Here is a 6,769-nt window from a genome sequence, read left to right as displayed (position 1 = left end):
GCAGAATGCACTTTGCTTTCCATGCACACTACTTCAGTTCTCTTGTCTTGACAGCTTTATGTTTGAAAGAGTAAAGCTGGAGAACGGGTTCGATTTTAAATGTATTACTGTAATTTGGTACATTACCGCTCAAATGTTTGGGGTCGGTATGATTGATCTATTTTTTATTTTTTTTGGAAGAAATAAAAACTTATTTTTTTAGTGAGGATGAATTAAATTGATCAAAAGTGGAAAGACATTTATAATGTTACGAAAGATTTCTACTTCAAATAAATGCTGTTCTTTTGAACTTTCTATTAATCAAAAAATGCATAACAGTTCCCACTTTTTTCAACATTGATGATAATAAGATATTTCTTGAGCACCAAAATGCAGCTGTCATCACAGGAATAAATTACATTTTAAAATGAACTAAAATAGAAAACAGTTAAACAAAGTTTAAATTGTAATAATATTTCATAACATTATTCTACTCTTGTTTACTGTTAACCCTCTGGTGCTGTTCAGTCATTTTTTACCGAAGAGTTTTATTGTGGCCAGCCTAAGGCACACCTGTGCAACAATCTGTCTAATCAGCATCTTGATTTGCCACGCATGTGAGGTGGATGGATTATCTCGGCAAAGGAGAAGTTCTCACTAACACAGATTTAGACAGATTTGTGAAAAATATTTGAGAGAAATAGGCCTTTTGTGTACATAGAAAAAGTCTTAGGTCTTTGAGTTCAGCTCATGAAAAATGGGGGCAAAAACAAAAGTGTTGCGTTTATATTTTGGTTCAGTGTATATAATCAACCCAACAGGTGACCCAAATGATTCATCCGGCAACACAAACTCACAAACTTGCCATCATGTTTTACTACCTTCAGATACTTTCTGCATGATAAAGCAGAATTTTAATATTTCAGACCCACTGTATCGCCTAGTTCCAGTCTATAAAAATAATTTACACAGATAATAATTAACAGAATTTAATGTGCGGTTTAAAAAGCGAAACAGGTAGAAATAAATGACGGCGGCTCACATCAGAAAACCCAATTATCTGCCGACTTAGAAAACACCAGACGACAGCAGAAGTAATGAAATGCGTATTTGAAAGATTAATATCTCTGACTTTGAGGACCTAAATGAATTATTAATAGCATATGTATTTATTTTCGACCCCCTTCCCTTGCGTGGGGTGATTAGTTACTCTTCATTTCTTCATGCTCAGTGGCGAAGGCACCCATGGCACCACACTGTCAAGAATGGGACGAGTGAAGGAAAGGGGGAGGGAGGTTTGTGTCTGTGACATGTGAGCTAATTGACTTCCAGTGGCATCCACCCATTGTGCCAGCTGGGGCTGTTCAGTCTGATCTGCTTTCATTTGGCCTCAGGGAAACCCTCCCGCCTCCTCCCACTTCCCACATACGTGGATTTAAAAGAATGGATGTTTGGAAGGACGGAAAACATCTTTCCATTGCCGCTTTCCGCCATGCATGGCATTAGCGTTGTATTGGATTGGTGTGCTCTGTGGTCAGATGCCATAAGTGACATTAATTATTGAGAGCTTGATGAGTGATGGAAGCTGTAGCTTTTAAGCACAGAGTTCCTCCTGACGCTCAGGCCAGGCCCGTTTGACAAATGAATGGTAATAAGATTACTCACGGCTGCTTTTTGTTTTTCCTCCTTGATAAATGATCAGTGGGTGACGAATGTCACATGTCCCTGATTAATGTTGAAAGCTAGAACTATGCATTTATCATAGTATCACTGGAATCTCTGGCAGCTTCCTAATTTATTCTCCTTTGTTTATGTACGTGAAGGTGGAAAAATGATTATTTGATTGTGTACTGGAGTTTAAATAAGAGAAAACTATTTAAAAGACAAGTCACAAAACACATACAATCTTTGTGTTTGTGTTGGGTTTCCTTATTTTTTTGAAAAATATATTTAAAAAACATTAATATGTCATTATTTTAAACATCAATATCAATAAATATATCATGGATATGCATTTTCTTATACCTGAACTAGCTACTAATATATATATATATATATATATATATATATATATATTAAAAACCACCACAGTGAAATTCATACTGATGGGCAAAGTTTAATTTTAATATGAACAATATTTAAATTTGTATATATATATTTAGATATAGGCTACTTAGAAATACTATTAGACACTGTATACTAGGTCAAAAATTTTTATTTGACCCATATCTCTCAAACATACAGTATATATATATATTTTTTTTTTTTATATTTGAAAGATATACTTAGATATACTATTAGATAGGACAAAAAAGTTGATTTGATCCATATCTCTCGCAAACAATCAAATATATAGAAGACTTTTGTTTAAGTCATGTCTGTTTGAATTGCATTTTTAATGTATCTTTAGATCTGGACAAAAAAGATGTCTGTGACATCATTGACCCATATCTGTAGTGGATATATCTAAAGTGACATTGTGTATGATGAATGTCATGCAAACACAATAAACACACACACACAAAAGCAGCTAGTGGACTGGAGAATGACGGATTGCATATGGAGCACTCAGTGAGATTGAACACTGCAGAGTCTGGAACAGATGTCACCTGACAGACAGCTGTACGTCCATCAGCCAGGATCAATATTGGTCATGTTTTTCAGAGAGACAGAAGGAAAGGGTTGGAGAACAAGGCATGTTTATAGGCTTTCTAGTGTAGAGGACAAACCAGACACAGCAGCAACCACCAGCAGGCCTATTTGTTTTTCTGTGGAAAACTGAAAAACAATATTAGCTCCACATAGTGACTGTGTGACCCTTACCTCATTTGGTCTGACACCCTATTAGAAGAGCTGGCATTATTTTTCCATATGCATTTAGGTGGTCAGTCACTTAAGCTGAACTGAAGTGTATCATGCTGAGTGATGTCATCAGAGTAGGAGGGGCTTTGACTGATGACTGGCACTTAAGGGCCCTATCATACACCCGGAGCAATGCAGAGACGCAAGTGTTTTTTGCTAGTTTCAGCCCAACGCAGTTATCATTTTCATGTCCTGCCCCATGTTGTTTAAATAGCAAATGCATTTGTGCCCATGGGCATGCTGGTCTGAAAACGAGGTGTTCAGGCACATTGTTGGCACGTTGCTATTTTGAGGCAACATTATTGATCCATTGACCAACAAAAACCTGATCTAAAGTCAATGGCGCAATATTTTTTAGTTATTTAAAAGGCGTGTTGTGCCTATAGGCGGGTGCAGAACGCATGCACACTTTGCTTATTACACCCACAGGGACACGCAGCCGCACACAAACAAGCCAAATAATACAAATAAAATTATTACAATGTAAAATATTATTATTGTGTACATAAAGATATGGTGGAATCCAGCTTGTCCCGTAGATGGTCTGCTCACGTGCTTTAATCTTGCGCACGAGCACATCCGTTTCCTCTCTGGAGAAGCGTTCAGTTTTTTTCCGCTTGCAAATTCCGCCATGTAAATATAGCAATCCGCCATGGACCAAGCGCAACTGTCTTTTAAAGGGAATGGAAATTAAACTCTGATTGGTTTATTGCACGTTACGCCCAAAAAACACCCATTTCTCAGAGACGACCCTTTTAGACCATGCACCGGGCGCGTCGGCCAATTATCCCGTCATTAAACTTGCAAAACCGCGCGCTTAGATCGTTTATATAGGACCCATGATGTGTTGTGTACAGCATGTCATCAGACACATTTTTTTTAGACTCATTGTCTTACCATATGTGTAAAAGTTATGAGCACAAAGGAATGGAATTTTGTTGTGATGGAATGAATGATTAGGACTGAAGGCACTTTCAGGATTAAACGTTTAGCTTACACTCTTTTTACTTAATCTGACCCTGTCTAAACTCAACGTTTACCCACAGCAACTAGCACAACTGACAAATCATAATGCGTAACTTTAATTGAGTTCTTCAAGGAGAATAACACAATTAAATCCAGCCTTATTTGCTACAACATGATGTTCATTCTTTTATAATAAGCAGATTGAACAACTGTCGTCTTTAAAGTGGTTGACTTTTGCAGAACAGAGTTATTGGTGATTTTATTGCCCTTATAGATACGCAAAGAGCCCATGTTTGCAGTTTACAGAGTGGACAGTTAGCCTGATGTCATGTGAAATATGGTTCACTGACAAAATAATCAATAAACATAAAGCATCATGAACATGGATGAGTTCAAAGCTAAGTGTTCGGTATAAGTAAGTGTTAGGTCTGTTTCACAACACACATGTAAGCAGGTTTTAAGATGCGCATATTTTTATTTTGATGGCCATGTCAACAGATTCGTATTTACGCTACTTGCATAAATGTGCAAAAAGTCAACACAAAATATAAATGAATCCTTAGAATATATATGTAATGTATCCTCAGAATGAGTGTGTAAAGTATATACCATACAAATTATTTATATAAATAAATTATTGTTTAATTTTTTTAAATTTATTGATTATGGGTAACTGATATTTGTATTTATTTTCATGTTTGTTGTTGTTAGTGTTCTATTTATTAACACTAATAACAGTGAAATTAAATTTAAGTAAATAAATAAATGTAAATAATTTGGGGGCTTACAAATACAACACTAACAAACAGACCAAAAATATTTATTGATTTATTGTTAAATATTTTAGTTTCATTCATATTTTTAATTTTTAATTTTACATGTTAATTTTAGTAACATTTTTTGTAATTGTATTATGTGCATTTGGCATTTTTAAAAATATTGCTTTTTAGGTTTAATTTATATTTTTATTTCAGTTTTAGTTTCAACATTTCTAATTTTCGTTTAGACCCCCCCCCCCCCCCACCCAACTATTTAACCTATATTTTATTTTATTCCAGCTTTAATTCAGTTAAAATAAATGTTTTTTAATAATTTTAGTATAATAACCCTGATTTTAGCATGTGTATCTTAAATTTTAATGCATTTTGATGCGATATTGGGGCCATGGGTGCGATATTGATGCGATATTGGGGTCATAAACACAGTAGCTTCTTGTTGCTTAAAATATTTTGTCTGGTGAAGAGCCTCTTGCTGAAAGCTTCACTTGTCTGTTTGTGGTGCGAATTAAACGGAATAACTTTCAATTCCATAATTAAACTCTCTAAAATATTGCACACTATGCCGCAACAAGAGCGTTTGGCAAAATGAATCAATCAGCTTTTTGGCCGTGGTTTCTGAAGTCCAACTCCTTGATGGAGGGAAAACTAAATTAAGGAGTGACTTGAAATACAGGGCACTCTGAAAGATTAAACGATCAGGAAATGTGACGCCTGGCATGAGCTTGTATCGCAGGCCGAGTGCCCGTGTTTATCCAAATCATCTCACAGATCTTCAGAATCTTTTGATATCTTTCTCAGGGCTCAAGGACTGAAGATTATGAGCTTCTTTACGGGGTTTCTGAAGCTATAAATTGGGCTATATCGATTCTAAAGGGTCGACTGACATGCAAAACTGCATAAACTTGTTTAGTTTAGCTAACATTTAATTACTCATTAATTCAATTTGATTGAATTAAACCCATTTTCAGGTTAATGTTGCGCCACGCTTTCACATGAGTCATTCGACTGCACTTTGTCAATGCACTTGCATTAAGAGAGTAACTTAAACACATTTATTTAAAGAAGTAATTACAGAATCTGGTAGTGAAAGGTGGCTTGAAGCTCTGGACATTGATATTTTAGCTAATGGTGTCCGTGAGAGATATATGTGACAGGTGTTTAAAAGGCCTGGCTTTTCGCTCAGACGGCGGAAGGCAAAGGACATTAATATTTACCAGTCTCGAGGGGGGTCAAGGCAAAATGTATTCATCTCTCCTAAATAAAATATATCTGAGGTGCACTCTTTCCTGGCTCCACAACAGATTTATCGTCACAGGCCTGTTATTAATTTCACCAGTCTTGTGTGTGTGTGTGTGTGTGTGTGTGTGTGTGTGTCATCGGAGTAAAAGAGAGAAGTGGAATCGGCTACATTAAGCTGTTGAAGTCATTGTGGTCATCCGGATATGAGCTAAATCAATGGGGAGAGCAGTGGCTCAGTGAAATGTAGTGTGTAACCAGGGGCCGTTTACTGGAGAGAATGATGAATAGAGATCTATATTGTTTTTAGCCTACCATGAAAATGAAAGACTTTAAATGTGAAGCTCACTTTAGGTAACTTCATTAGAATAGATTACTTCAGGTGTTTTGTTTCCATCTTGTAGGCCTACTTTATACTGGTTTTCATTACATTTTGAAAACCATTAGAAATTAAGTGATCTTCAGAGGATTTATAAAATATAATGTGTAATTTACATATCAAAAGTCTCATTTTTATATACAGGGGTCTCATATGCTCACCAAGGTTGCATTTATTGCTGAAATTGTGTTTGAAATATAAAATATATTCAGATAGAAAACAGTTATTTAAATTTTAGTAAGATTTCAGAATATGCATATTACTGTTTTTACTGTGAGTATGTGTGAGTGTATATAATCGCATCTAACATAAAAGTTTTTGTTTATATACTGTGTGAGCGTATATATATATATATATATATATATTATATTTATATATATTATATTTATGTTATATACTATATTTATGTGTGTGTCTGTGTATACATATATATGTATATTAATCAATGAATCGCTATCGATAGCAGTAATTAGTAATTTATTGAGGGAAAACTCAGTTAATAGTGAATATGTGCTCCCTAATCTAAAATATGATAATACCAATTCGCGATTAATCAAATCTAACATAA

The sequence above is a fragment of the Phoxinus phoxinus genome (assembly GCF_949152265.1).
Source record: "Phoxinus phoxinus genome assembly, chromosome: 22".
Taxonomy (NCBI): Eukaryota; Metazoa; Chordata; class Actinopteri; order Cypriniformes; family Leuciscidae; genus Phoxinus; species Phoxinus phoxinus.
The sequence above is the reverse complement of the archived record's forward strand: the minus strand, read 5'-3'. Positions refer to the sequence as shown.